Here is a 13,214-nt window from a genome sequence, read left to right as displayed (position 1 = left end):
ATGTGCAAAAAGATAGCGTAAGGTCTTAGTAATTTTGTCACCATCATTGTAGGGAAATGCTATGATCTCCATGTCACTAAATCCAAGAAACGCTTTCATTCATTTTACGTAACCTTTTATCTGTATTAAGTTGCACGGACTGTGTCCACTGCTTTGACGTGTTCTCTGCCTTTGCCTTCTACGACCAACTGATTTGCTCCTTTTCTGGCAGTCGCATCTTAGTTTTCATTAAAAGCTGGTTCTCTTCTTTTGGCAGTTAAATTTGGAGTTTCTCAAGATATGGTCCTGTACCCCTTTCTCGTCTCTGTTCTCTCTCTCTGCGTGTTCTGATCCACAATGTTATTCTCTGCCTTTTGATTCTAGTCATCCAAGTGGGTGTGAAGTGATACCTCATGGTTCTGATTGGCATTCCCTGATAGCTAATGACATTGACACCTTTTCACGTGCTATTGGCCATTTGTATATCTACGTTGGATAAATGTCTATTCAAATCCTTTGCCCATATTTTACACTGGGCTATTTGTCTTTCAATTATTTAGTTGTTGTTTTTTTTAATGTGTTCTTTTTAGAGACAGCAAGAGCTGTCCCAATAGAACTTTTCTTGTTTTGAGGCAAACCATTCAGAGACCCAATTTTCCACTTCTTTGTATGTTTTGAAGTGCTGCTCAGAAAGTGCGTGTGCCATCGATCAGAACGAGTGGTAACCTGAAGGAGCAAGGTCTGGTGAATACAGTGGGTGGGGCTAATACTTCCTAGGCAAGATCTTTTAATGTGCCTTTACCTGGTTTTGAAGTGTGTGATGGTGCATCATCATGAAGCAAAATTACTTCGCTATGTCTTCTGGCACATTCTGGTCGTTTCACAATCAAAGCATGTTTCAAATTGATTATTTGTTGTCGGTAGCAATCAGTATTAACAGTTTCACCTGGTTTTAGAAGCTCATAATACAGCACACCTTCCTGATCCCACCAAACGCAAAGCATTGTGTTTCCAAAGAGATTTGACCTTGCAGTCGATGTTGATGGTTGACTTGGATCAACCCATGATTTTGTGCATTTGGGATTTTCAAAATAAATCCACTTTTTATAGCCCGTCACAATTCCGACAAAAACGACTTTCTTTCTTGCCATTGAAGCAACATTTTACTGATGACTTTTCGGTTTTCCATTTGTCTTTTGTTCAGTTGATGTGGCACCCATTTTCCTTCCTTTAAAATCTTTCCCATTGCTTGTAAATGATAGGAAATTGTTTGCTGAGCAAAGTTTAATCTTTCTGCAAGTTGTTTTTGAGTTTGACATGCATCTTCATCCAATAATGCTTGTAATTGTTGGTCTTCAAACTTTTTCAGTTCACCTGGACATTCTTTGTCTTTCACATCAAAATCATCACTTTTAAAGCATTTAAACCAGCATTCACAAGTATCTTGAGATGGAGCATGTTCACATAAGCTTCCTGAAGTATTCAGCAGCATTTTTCTTCAAAATAAAGTAATGAATTATAACTTCCCACAAATGCTCTTTTTTTGGCACGAAAGTCGACATTTTTAAGTGTAAAAACATCTATGATGTTAACACCTTTAGCAAATTTGACATATGAAGTTTTGAAGCTTGTCAATACAACAAAATAGCATACATATCAAATCGCATCTATATCAACATATGTGTAACTCCATCTATTGAAAAAAATCCGTATTATTAACCAGTACACCTAGTATGAAAACTGGTTTCACAGCTGTGGCTACACACATGAGAATTACTGGAAAGTTTAAAAAAATACTGATGCCCAGGCTTGGTTTACAGAGATTGATTTAACTGATGTGGGGCTCAGTTGTTTGTAATTTTCAAAAGCCCCTCAGGTGAATACAATGAGTACTCAAGACTGAGAACTTATGCGGTAGGACAGTGGTTCTCAACCTTGGCTGCACATTAGAATCACCTGGGAATCTTTTTAAAATCCTGATTTCTAGGATTTTAAAAAGATTCCCAGGTGATTCTAATGTGCAGCCAAAGTTGAGAACCACTGCAGTAGGAGAATAGTGGTTCTCGATCAGGTGGGAAGTGGAATCACCTGGGCAGGTTTTACATTAATATCCCTAAGTTCCACTCTTGGAGATTCTAGTTCAGAATGGGATCTGGGTATCTATATACGGTACATAATAGGCTAATATGCAAAGTGCCCTCTTGGGAGTTCGACTGGGAGACTGGGAGTTCCATCACTTGCTATGATGTGCGCTGACCACCAGGCGTGGACTGAAGGAAGGCCCCGGCCGGCAGCCTGAAGGGAGTTCCTGGCTGGCAGCTGGAAAGCCCCAATCGGCCTGATTGCCAGCCAGGCCTAGGGACCCTACCCATGCATGAATTTCATGCACTGGGCCTCTAGTCTCTCTCTCTCTCTCTCTCTCTCTCTATATATATATATGTATATATGTATATATGGCTAATATGCTAAGTGTCCGTCCGTCTGGTAGCTATGATGTGAACTGACCACTAAGGGGCAGACACAACATAGGAGCTGCCAAGCTGCAGTGACTTGGCAGAGGCGGTTCTTGGGTGATGCACCCCAAAACTAGAGAGGAGGGAGACCGATTCCTCATGGGGCTGCACGATTCCACCTTCGGCTGTGGGTTATGTTGTTGCTGGGGCACTGTTGGCCCTGAATTTGGTTTACTGCACGCTTGTGTTGTGTTCCACACCTTGTATGACAGCAACTTTGCAGAGTGTCCTCTCACACTCTGGGATCCCTCGGGGGATGTTGGAGAGCCAGTTTCAGCTCGATCCCCACAGGCCAGGCTGAGGAACCTCACCTGCCGGAGGGACCCCGTTCACTCTGCAGATGCCCTTCGAGCCATGGTGCTACCCCAGGTGAGGATGGCCTGGGAGGGACCGAGAGAGGTTGTCTCCAAGGCATGTTCAGCCCGTCTTGCCCAGTCCCGCCCCGCTGGCCACCTTCTAATTTTCTTTCAATGTGCACAAATCTGTGCACCAGGTCACTAGTCTATCTACACTAATAAAAGAGAAACATGGTAATTAGCGTACGACCGCTACCCTCTTCATTGGCTAATCAGTGAGTATATGCAAATTAACTGTCAGCCAAGATGGCGGCCGGCAGCCAGGCACTGAAGCGAGCATGAGGCTTGCTTGCTGCAGACTCCAACGTTCTCCGCCTCACTTGCTGGCCTCTCAACTGCAACTCTAAGCAACTATGTACTATGTTGCAAATAAGAAGGTAAACAAAACACCAGAAACCGGCTGGACTGAAAGCCAGCCGGACCGAAACATTGTATCCATGTTTTCAGCAACCAGGCCTCAGAGATAAAGCTGGCCCAGAATAAAAAAAAGAAAACAAGGACAGGTTGGGAGCTTCAGTCACTCGCTTCAGGAAAACAGCCCTCAGCCCCTCACCCAGACTGGCCAGGCACCCCAGTGGGGACCTCCACCCTGATCCAGGACACCCTTCAGGGCAAACCAGCTGGCCCCCACCCATGCACCAGGCCTCTATCCTATATAGTAAAAGGGTAATATGCCTCCTGGCACCGGGATCAGAGGAGCAGCGAGGCTCCCGGCACTGGGATCAGCGTGACAGGGGCCAGCGCCCAAACCCCCTGATCGCCCTGTGGCTCTGTGTGTGACCGGGGGGGGGGGGGGGGGGCACAACCTCCCTATCCGCCCTGCTCTGTTCATGACAGGGGAAGGTACCCCAACCCCCTGATCAGCCCTGCTCTGTGCCTGATAGGGGGGAGCTCCCCAATCCCCTGATTGCCCTGCAGCTCTATGTTTGACAGGGTGCAGCACACCAACCTCCTGATCGGCCCTGCTCTGTGTGTGACAGGGTGCGGCGCCCAAACCCCTCCCCCCCACGGGCCCTGCTCTGTGCCTGATAGGGGGGAGTTCCCCAATCCCCGGATTGCCCTGCAGCTCTATGTTTGACAGGGTGCAGCACACCAATCCCCTGATCGGCCCTGCTCTGTGTGTGACAGGGTGCGGCGCCCCAACCTCCCCCTCCCCCCCACGGGCCCTGCTCTGTGTGTGGTCAGGGTAGAGCCATAACCTCTCCATAGGCCTTGCCCCGAGTGTGACAGTGGTGGCACCCCAACCCCCTGATCGGCCCTGCTCTGTGGGTGATAGAGGGTGGCGCCCCAACCCCCCTCCACGGGCCTTGCTCTGTGTGTGACAGGGTAGAGCCATAACCTCCCCATTGGCCCTGCCCTGAGTGTGACAGTGTGCAGTGCCCCAACTCCCTGATCCACCCTGCTCTGTGTGTGACAGGGGTCAGTGCCCCAACTCCCCTATCGGCCCTACTCTGTGAGTGACAGGGGGGAGCTCTCCAACCCCCTGATGGGCCCTGCTCTGTGAGTGACAGGGGGCAGCGCCCAACCCCCTGATTGGCCCTGTGCTGTGTGTGACGGGGTTGTGCCGCAACCTCCCCATCGACCCTGCCTTGAGTGTGACAGGGGGCGGTGCCCCAACCCCCCAATCGGCCCTACCCTGAGCGTGACTGAGGGTGGCATCGCAACCTCCCGATCCGCCCTGCTCTGTGCATGACAGGGGGCGGCGCCCCAACTCCCCAATCGGCCCTGCTCTTAGCCTGACCAGGGCCTGCACCTAGGGATTGGGCCTGCCCTCTGCCACCCAGGAGCAGGCCTAAGCCAGCAGGTCGTTATCTCCCAAGGGGTCCCAGACTGCGAGAGGGCACAGGCTGGGCTGGGGGACCCCCCTACCCTGCTCTGAGTGCACAAATTTTTGTGCACCGGGCCTCTAGTATATATATAAAAGCCTAAGTGACCATTACAACGGAACTACCAGTTAACCAATTGCTATGATGCACACTGGCCACCAGGGGGCAGACGCTCAACGCAGGAGCTGCCCCATGGTGGTCAGTGCGCTCCCACGGGGAGTGCTGCTTAGCCAGAAGCCAGGCTTATGGCTGGTGAGCGCAGCTGTGGCAGTGGGAGCCTCTCCCAACTCCGCAGCAGCATTACTGAGCAGCGGGAGCAGGTGCAGCGGGCTGGGATGAGCACGAGCGGCACGGCACCTGCCCCTGTTTTGGCTCTTTCCTGGCCGCCTGCTGCTTGGTGCACTGCTACATGCCCCCAAGGGGTCCTGGATTGCGAGAGGGTGCAGGCCAAATTTTGTGCACTGGGCCTCTAGTTTTATTATAAAACCTCCTCTAATAAATCACCTATGTAGGTTACAGTACTCTAGGACGCTGTATTCTCTGTTCTTTGCATATTAGCCTTTTATGTACTGTATATAGATACCCAGATCCCATTCTGAACTAGAATCTCCAAGAGTGGAACTTAGGGATATTAATCCTCACTCAAGTATATGTTTTAGAGAAGGGTGTAGCAAGAGAGGGAGGGAAAGGGGGAGAGAGAAACATTGATGTGAGAGAGAAACATCGATCAGTTACCTCCCATACTCACCCTCACCAGGGAATGAACCCAAAATCTAGGTATGTGCCCTAACTGGAATCAAACCTGAAACCTTTTTGGTATATGGGACAATACTCCAACCAACTGAGCCACCCTGCTAGGCCTTCTTTTTATCATTTTCAATGTCTCTCTTTTCTCTGATTCTGTTTTTACTAGTGACTTGGTGCACAAAATTTGTGCACATTAAAGGGAATTAATTAGAGGAAATATTTTAATATTGCTATTTGCCCTTTCTCTATAATAGAAGTGCCAGGTATGAAAGAAAATTAGTAAAATGTATATGAAAATCTTCCTCCTGTCAGATTCTGGGGCGTGCCACGGGAACCAGAGTCAAGTCCCCACCCACCCACGTGCATCTCAAAATCGTATGAGACCCAGACCCGATCCGCCCCACCCTCATTGGGCTAGATCCAGACCTGGCCAACCCCACCCCGATCAAGTCCCGCTGGGTGGGGGGTGCGGCCTCAGGTCCCCCATCAAGCCCTGCTGGGCGGGGGTGTAGCCTGAGGTCCCCTGGCCTGGCGTCGGGGTGGGGGCCACGGCCTCAGGTCTTCCAGCCCAGTGCTGGGGCAGGGGGTGTGGCCTGGGTTCCCCCCTCAAGCCCCGCCGGGCGGGGGGTGCACCCTGAGCTTCCCCTGTCAAGTCCCGCTTGGTGGGGGCCACAGCCTGAGGTCCCTTGTCAAGCCCCGCCGGGGCGTGGGGCACAGCCTCAGGTTCCCTGCCCTGGCCCAGTGCCATGCAGCCTCAGGTCCCTGCTGATTGCTTGTTAAGGCTCGTTAGGGGAACTCGGCCTCCGCTATGGGCACAGCCATCTTGACCATTATGGTGTGATGGTCAATTTGCATATTCCCGCTTTATTAGATAACATTCCCTTCATCAAATCTGATTTCTTCTTTCTTTGAAAAACACCTTTATATTGTCCTCTTGTTCCATTTAACTATTATTTTGCTTTCCTTTTGTTCTCAAATTTTCATTTTCTTATTGCTCACTTATTTAAAAATTTCTGGAGGCTAACACTTCCTTCTACCTGTTTGTTGGAAGTAAGAAATTTATTACTATAGGTGAGTGAGATTGTTCAGGTGCGTGATATGCTGCTAGGTTTTGGAACCTCTGCATTATATTATCTTTGACTGTTGTCTCCCTAGAGTGAATTTCTAGAAATGGAATTGTTAGGTTGAGGGATATATATAAGGGGTTTTAAAGTTTGATATGTACTTCCAGATTGTCCTCCAGAAAGGATATGCCAGTTCTATTGGGCTTTCAGCTAGCAGTAGGGTTGTCAGTTTTGTTTTGTTTTTAATCAGTAGGGTGAAAAATAATTCATATTTAAACACTTGTTATTAGTGTGTTTGAGCATTCTTTCCTCTGTTTATGTTTTTCCTTTGCCCATATATTTTTTGGAATGTGTTTATATCTTTTGGTCAAATTAGACTCTTGCATTGCTTGTGCTTTGCCAATGAGGCAGAGTTTAGTGTTGAGAGAAGGCCTAGGTTCTAATTCTAGCTCTATCAGTGTACAAATCTTTTAGTTTTTTTGGACTTCAGTTATGTAAAATAAGAGGTTTAAGTTTGTTGCCTACTTCTCTAACTCTGTGATATTGTATGTCAACTGCAACAAACCCTTCTCATCTCTCTTCTTCCATTTTTTTTCCCTTCTTTTTTCTATGGAATGTTAAAATTGTGTAATGTGAAAAAGATGGCTTTTAATATGTCATTCAATTCATAGTCCTTCAGTAGCTCTTTAGTAACATTCAAAGGCACTACTTGGCCTTAGACTTCCACACTTATTTTTATTTCATACTAGAGGCCTGGTACATGGATTCATGCACCAGTGGGGTCCCTTGGCCTGGCCTGTGCTCTCTTGCAATCCAGGACCCCCTGGGGGATGTTGGACTGCCAGTTTTGGCCCGATCCCCACAGGCCAGACTGAGGGACTACACCGGTGCACGAATCTGTGCACCGGGCCTTTAGTATGCATATAAGATCTTTGGTTAATCTCTTTCCCCTCCCTTCCCCCTTCCCTCTGAGATTCATCAGTCTGTTCCATGTTTCCATGCCTGTGCATTGAGCGTCTTCCCCCTGGTGGTCAGTGTGTGTCATAGCTACTGGTCGAATGGTTGAATGGTCGCTTAGGCTTTTATATATATAGAAGATAATAGTGATAGAAGAAGCCCTAGGGATTAGGTATTTTCTTTATCTTTTCATCCAGAGTAAGGATTTTTTCCTTTGTTACAGAAAGATTAGCTAAATTTTGCTTAAACAAGCATTTTTTTACTTATTCAGTCGTCCATCAATAAATATTGTGTGCCTGCTATGTGCTAGGCATTGTTATAGGTGTGGATACAGTGGTGAAAAAGAGATGATGTCTTTGTCCTTGTAGAGCTTACACTTTAATGAGAAAGACAGATGCAGTTGTATGTATGGTATCAGGTAGGTTAGTTTTATGAAGGAAAATGAAACATAAAGCATGGTTAGAGGTTAGTGTAATGCTTGATCAGTGGGTGGTTATTTTAGAAAGGCCTCTCCAAGGAGGTGTCATTTGAGTATGTAAGTGGCAGCAAGCCATACAGATATCTGGGGATGATTTTCCAGACTGAGGAATAGTAATTGTGAAGGTCCCTGAGTCAGAAACTAGTTTGGCATACTCAGTGAATATCAGAAGGTTAGCACAGTTGGTACAGAGTGGGAGGTGATAGAGGGAATAGCTACGGGCCATACTTAGTTAGCCTGGGTAGTCTGCAGTAAAAAATATTTATTGAGAATGTGCATTATGCTAGACATAGTTCTAGGCACCACCTGGGACAAATCAGTGAACAAAGCCCACAAAAACCTTTACCCTCACAGAGTATATTCTAGTAGAAAGAGATAGACATTAACAAAATAATGAAAACATCTGAGCAGGCAATGAAATGCTATGGTGTGTTTGTTTCCCCCTGTCCTGCGTGGTTCAGGGTTCAGGATCTGGTAGAGGGGCCGCACACAAATGAAAGAGACGAGACAAGAAACAATAATTTGGAAATTGGGGGGCCAGGCGAGAGCCCATCCCAAGAGGACAGACTCCGCTTGTGCTCAGGCCTTGCCACCCTTTTATTAAGTTTGGGATACACCCATAGCCCTTAGGCAGGCACATTCCAGTAACAGATTGTCAGTAAGGATTTACATGACTATCTGGTGGGGAAGTTGCTTCAGCTACCATTGTCTCAACTAAACAGTAGGTACATAGCTCTGATCTTTGCCAGGGCTTCAAGGGTCACCAGCCTTCTGGTTCTGTGTCCACACTTCTCTGCTAGAGAAGACAATAGGTGGCTTCCCACACTTTGGTAAGAAAACAAGGTAGGGAGTGGGGATTGGAAGTGAAGAGAAAGTATATGTACATATGGTGAGGTGTGGGAGTTGCTCAGAAGGGCCTCGCTGGTGACATTTGAACAGATTCCTGAAGGGCTTGAAGATGTTCTATACAAGAATAAAATCCTGAGATGAGTGTTCCTTGTAGATACAAACTGGGAGGAAGCCCACATGGCTGAGTATAGTGATGGGGAGAGTGGCAGGCTTTATGGTCAGAGGGGTAACAGGAAGCTGATTACATATGTCCTTGCAGATTTGTGTAGTGATTTTGGCTTTTTATTCTGAAGTAGAAGACATTGGAATATTTTGATCAGAAGCATGAGACAAACTTAGATTTTAAAGGGATCCTTGGCTTCTATGCTGAAATATTCTTTGGGAATTAGGGTAGAAGTAGGGCGACTAACTGTCCAAGAGTTGATGTTGGTTTGGACCAAGAATGTAACAGTGGGCAGAGTGAGAAATAGGCAGATTCTAAGTATGTTTTGAAGATAGAGCCAATGGGGCTTTGTTGGTGCATTGGATTAGGGCAGTGGTCGGCAAACTGTGGCCCCTTGAGTGTGGCTCTTCCACAAAATACCACATGTGGGCATGCACGTACAGTGTGATTGAAACTTCATGGCCACACTCAAGGGGCCAAAGAGCCGCATGTGGCTTGCAAGCTGCAGTTTGCTGACCACTGGATTGCAGGATTCCAGGATTTTTGGCCTGAGCTGGTAGAAGACTAGGATTGCCTTTAAATGAGATGGGGAAAGTTGTGGAAGGATCTGGTAGGGTAAGGTAGGGAGAAGATCAAGGGTTTCCTTTTTGATTTTTTAGGTTTGAAATAACCATTATATAGGTGTGTTGAATATGCAGTTGGACATGTGAGTCTGAAGTTTAGGGGAGGACTGGGGCCGGCTATATAAGCATACTAGAGGCCTGGTACATGAAAATTCATGCACTGGAGGGGGGTCTCTCAGCCCAGCTTGCCCTCTCTCACAGTCCGGGAGTTCCCAGGGTTGGGAGGCAACCCGGTGATCTGGGGAAGGCGACGCTCCATTACACCTCTGCTGCTGCCACTGCCGGCAGCGCAGCACAAGCCTTGGGTGGCCCTGGGTGGCTGGGCAGCCACCATCCAAGGCTTGTGTGCACCTCAGGCCGGCCCTCGGTGGCTGGGGGGCTGAAGGGACTGGGGGTCTCCGGAGGCAGGGATGCGGAGTGGCCGGACCTGCCCCTGGGCCTGGCCTTGCTGAGCTCCCGCTGCCCTAGTGGGGCTGAGGGGATTCGGCGCCGCCACCTTTGAGGGTGTGGCAGTCAATTAGCATGTTCTCTCCTTATTGGCTGTGGGCGCCACCATCTTTGAGGGTGGGGCAGTCAATTAGCATATTCCCTCCTTATTGGCTGTGGGCACCCCCATTTTTGCAACAGTGTGAGGGTCAATTAGCATATTTCCTCTTTATTAGATAGGATAGTTGGTATTTCAAGGCCACGGATTGGATAACAGGGTATGCCTGTAACTCGGGTGAGGAACGTCTGGCGTGAGGGCCATATAAGGATGCACAGTGAAATCATTTGGTGTGGCCCTGCCAAAGCATTAAGGGTGAGTTAATTAATTGTTTGACCAAGTAGAGCAAGTTAATTTTTAGGTTGATAATTTTGTATGGCCTGAAAATGATGTTATAAATATCCAGAGAGAACCAAGATGGCGGCATAAGGTATAGAACTGTGCGTGCTGCCTCCCACAACAACATTGAAACTACCAACTATAAGACAAAACAGCTATCATTCAGAACCATGGGAAAGTTGGCCCAGTGGAAGTTCTACAACTGGAAGGAAAGAAAGAAGCGCATTGAGACTGAGTAGGAGATGCAGAGGCACCAAGAACAGAGGTACGGAGTCTCGTGCCAGGCGGGCTGCAACTGGATGCGTGGTTTTTTTCAATTGGAAGGGGATACAAGCTCTCAAATCCACTGAGCTTGTTTGGGGCGGGATTCTGAGGTCCCAGATCCCTACGGGGAGAGGCGGGACTGCCTTGCAGCGGGTTGGAGAGCGAGAGTGGCTTTCTCCTGGAGCTGCTTGCTGACACTCGGGGACGTGGAGACGCGGAGTTGCAGAGAGGTGAGGAATCGTGGAGATGCCATTGCTGTTTGCTCCGCCCTGGTGATTCCCTGAGACCCCACCCTACTCAATTTACAGCCCCACCCAAGCTGTGCCAGTGGCACAAAAGGAACCACCTGCGCTTTTGCAGCCTAACCCAACAAACTGCAGATTTCAACTCATCGCATTCATAAGGGACACACTCAAGAAGCAGAGTCAGATTCGGCTGGGCTGGCGACATGGAACCGCTATACCAGCAAACGCACAAGCAGGTCCACCAGATCCAGTCTCACATGGGATGCTGGGAGACGGCAAACAAGCAGTCTGTGCACTTAGTAGAAAACGAAATCCAAGCAAGCATACCAGATATTTAGCCACCAAGAACGCCTGGAGATTTTGTCCAGCAAGGAGCCTCCCAACAAAAGTCAGAATGCCAAACTTCGTGTTGACCAGTTAAAGTATGACGTCCAGCACCTGCACACTGCTCTCAGAAACTTACAGCATCGGTGATATGCAAGGGAGCAGCAGGAGAGACAGCAAGAGGAGCTTCTGTCTTGCACCTTCACCCCCAACGTGGGATGCGGCACCCCCTGTGAGGCTGTGTGAGGCTGCGACGGCCCCTGCGAGGCTGCGATGGCCCCTGGGAAGCCGGCAGAACTGCGGGAGCCGCCCAGACGGCTTCGTAGACGGCCCGAGAACCAGCTTGCAGCCCCACGCACAACTATCTCCCGAAAGGCGAGAGGAGCGAGAGCAGCTGTAGTGTTGCTTCCTCCTCACTTTTGGTAGCGAAATCCTCATTTTAAACATAAGAGGACACATTATTTTAAAAAGCCGTTACGTGCCTCCGTACCCTTTCTGAGTAGAGCGTGAACAAGTCGTGAGAGACCTTTCTGAACACAGGGACATGTTGCAGATGGAAATAGCTACATTTTCCATGTGTATGACCTTTGACCCGGCGACAAAAAGCGTACACCTATGGATGAGGACAGTGGGGGGGTAATGGGCAGTGGTTGGGGTGGGAACTGGGTGGAGGCGCGCTGTGGGGGGAAAAAAAGGGGAACAACTGTAATAATCTGAACAATAAAGATTTATTTAAAATAAAAATAAAAATAAAATAAAAAAATAAATATCCAAATGGCCCTTGGCAAAGAAAAGGTTCCCTCCCACAAGACTTGTGGAGTGGCTAATGAGGTAGGAGGAGAACTCAGAGAGTGTAGTGCCCTACAGATGAGGTCATTTGAGATGACTGAGAATTTATCATTGTTTATATTGCTGGAAGTCATTGATATCATGACAGGCAATTTTGGTGGAGTGGTCGGGGTGAAAGCCTGGTTCATGAGAGAATGGGAGGGGGAAATTGGGGATTGTAAATATAGATAGCTTTTTTTTTTTTTTTAAGAAAAATATCTTTATTGATTTCAGAGGAGAAGAGAGAGGGACAGAGAAATAGAAACATCAATGATGATAGAGAATCATTGATTGGCTGCCTCCTGCACACCCCACACTGAGGATTGAGCCTGCAACACAGGCATGTGCCCTGGACTGGAATCAAACCTGGGTCCACAGGCTGATGCTCTATCCACTGAGCCAAACCAGCTAGAGCTGTATAGATAGCTTTTGCAAGAAGTTTTTCTTTAAAGGAGAGAAATGTAATGGAGACAGTAAATGGAGGAAGTGGGATCATGATAAAGATTTGTTTTCTAAATGGGAAAAAATAGCATGTTTATATCCAGATAGTAATGATTCAGTAGGGAGACCATTAGTGAAGAGGGAGCATTGCTGGAATTCTTTGCTTGAGTAGGTCAGAGCACAAGGATTGTTCTTAGGGAGGTGGACAGTTATTCATAGTAATAGATTGGTAGGCTGAGTACATGGGCAAAGAACCACTTCTGGGTAAACAAAGGAAGTCATCCATCTGTGCAGAATGTAGGGCATCTGAGGTCGGCTTCGTTCAAGCTTTCTGTTTTCAGTACCATCTTTAGCCATACTAAGAGGAGATCTGTGAGAAAATTTTCAGAAAATTTCTAAGATAAATGAGTTTGTTTCTTTATTGCATGCAGTCTTTGCTTTACTAATGTATGCTGGCAATCTATAAGCAGGCAGAATTTCCTAATTAATTTGACCACAGAACTATTTTTTCATGGATAGTTAATATCTCAAAAAGAACCAATTTGAGAAAGACTAACTTAATTCATTTCATCTTATCTAGTTTGCCGATTTGGCCAGGGATCTTGTTTGCAAGAGCAGAAAACCCAGCTCAAACTAATTTAAGCCACAGAAATTTATTGGCTCACATGACTGGGCAGAGTGGGGCAGCATCAGGCTTCAGGCATTGGTTGGATCCAAATGCTCAAATAATGTCA

The 13,214-nt window shown here is 47.5% G+C and overlaps 1 protein-coding gene across 3 annotated transcripts in view; it reads left to right on the top strand.

The window, feature by feature from the left end:
* Positions 1 to 13,214, top strand: part of CDKAL1 (CDK5 regulatory subunit associated protein 1 like 1) — a 643,254-nt gene that overhangs the window by 964 nt on the left and 629,076 nt on the right. The gene's annotated exons all lie outside the window — the stretch shown is intronic.

Source organism: Myotis yumanensis, unplaced genomic scaffold (genome assembly GCF_028538775.1).
Source record: "Myotis yumanensis isolate MYYU_CA2020_CCGP unplaced genomic scaffold, mMyoYum1.0.hap1 SCAF_2, whole genome shotgun sequence".
Lineage (NCBI taxonomy): Eukaryota > Metazoa > Chordata > Mammalia > Chiroptera > Vespertilionidae > Myotis > Myotis yumanensis.
Note: the sequence above shows the minus strand (reverse complement) of the source record. Positions and strands in the feature narration are given on the sequence as shown.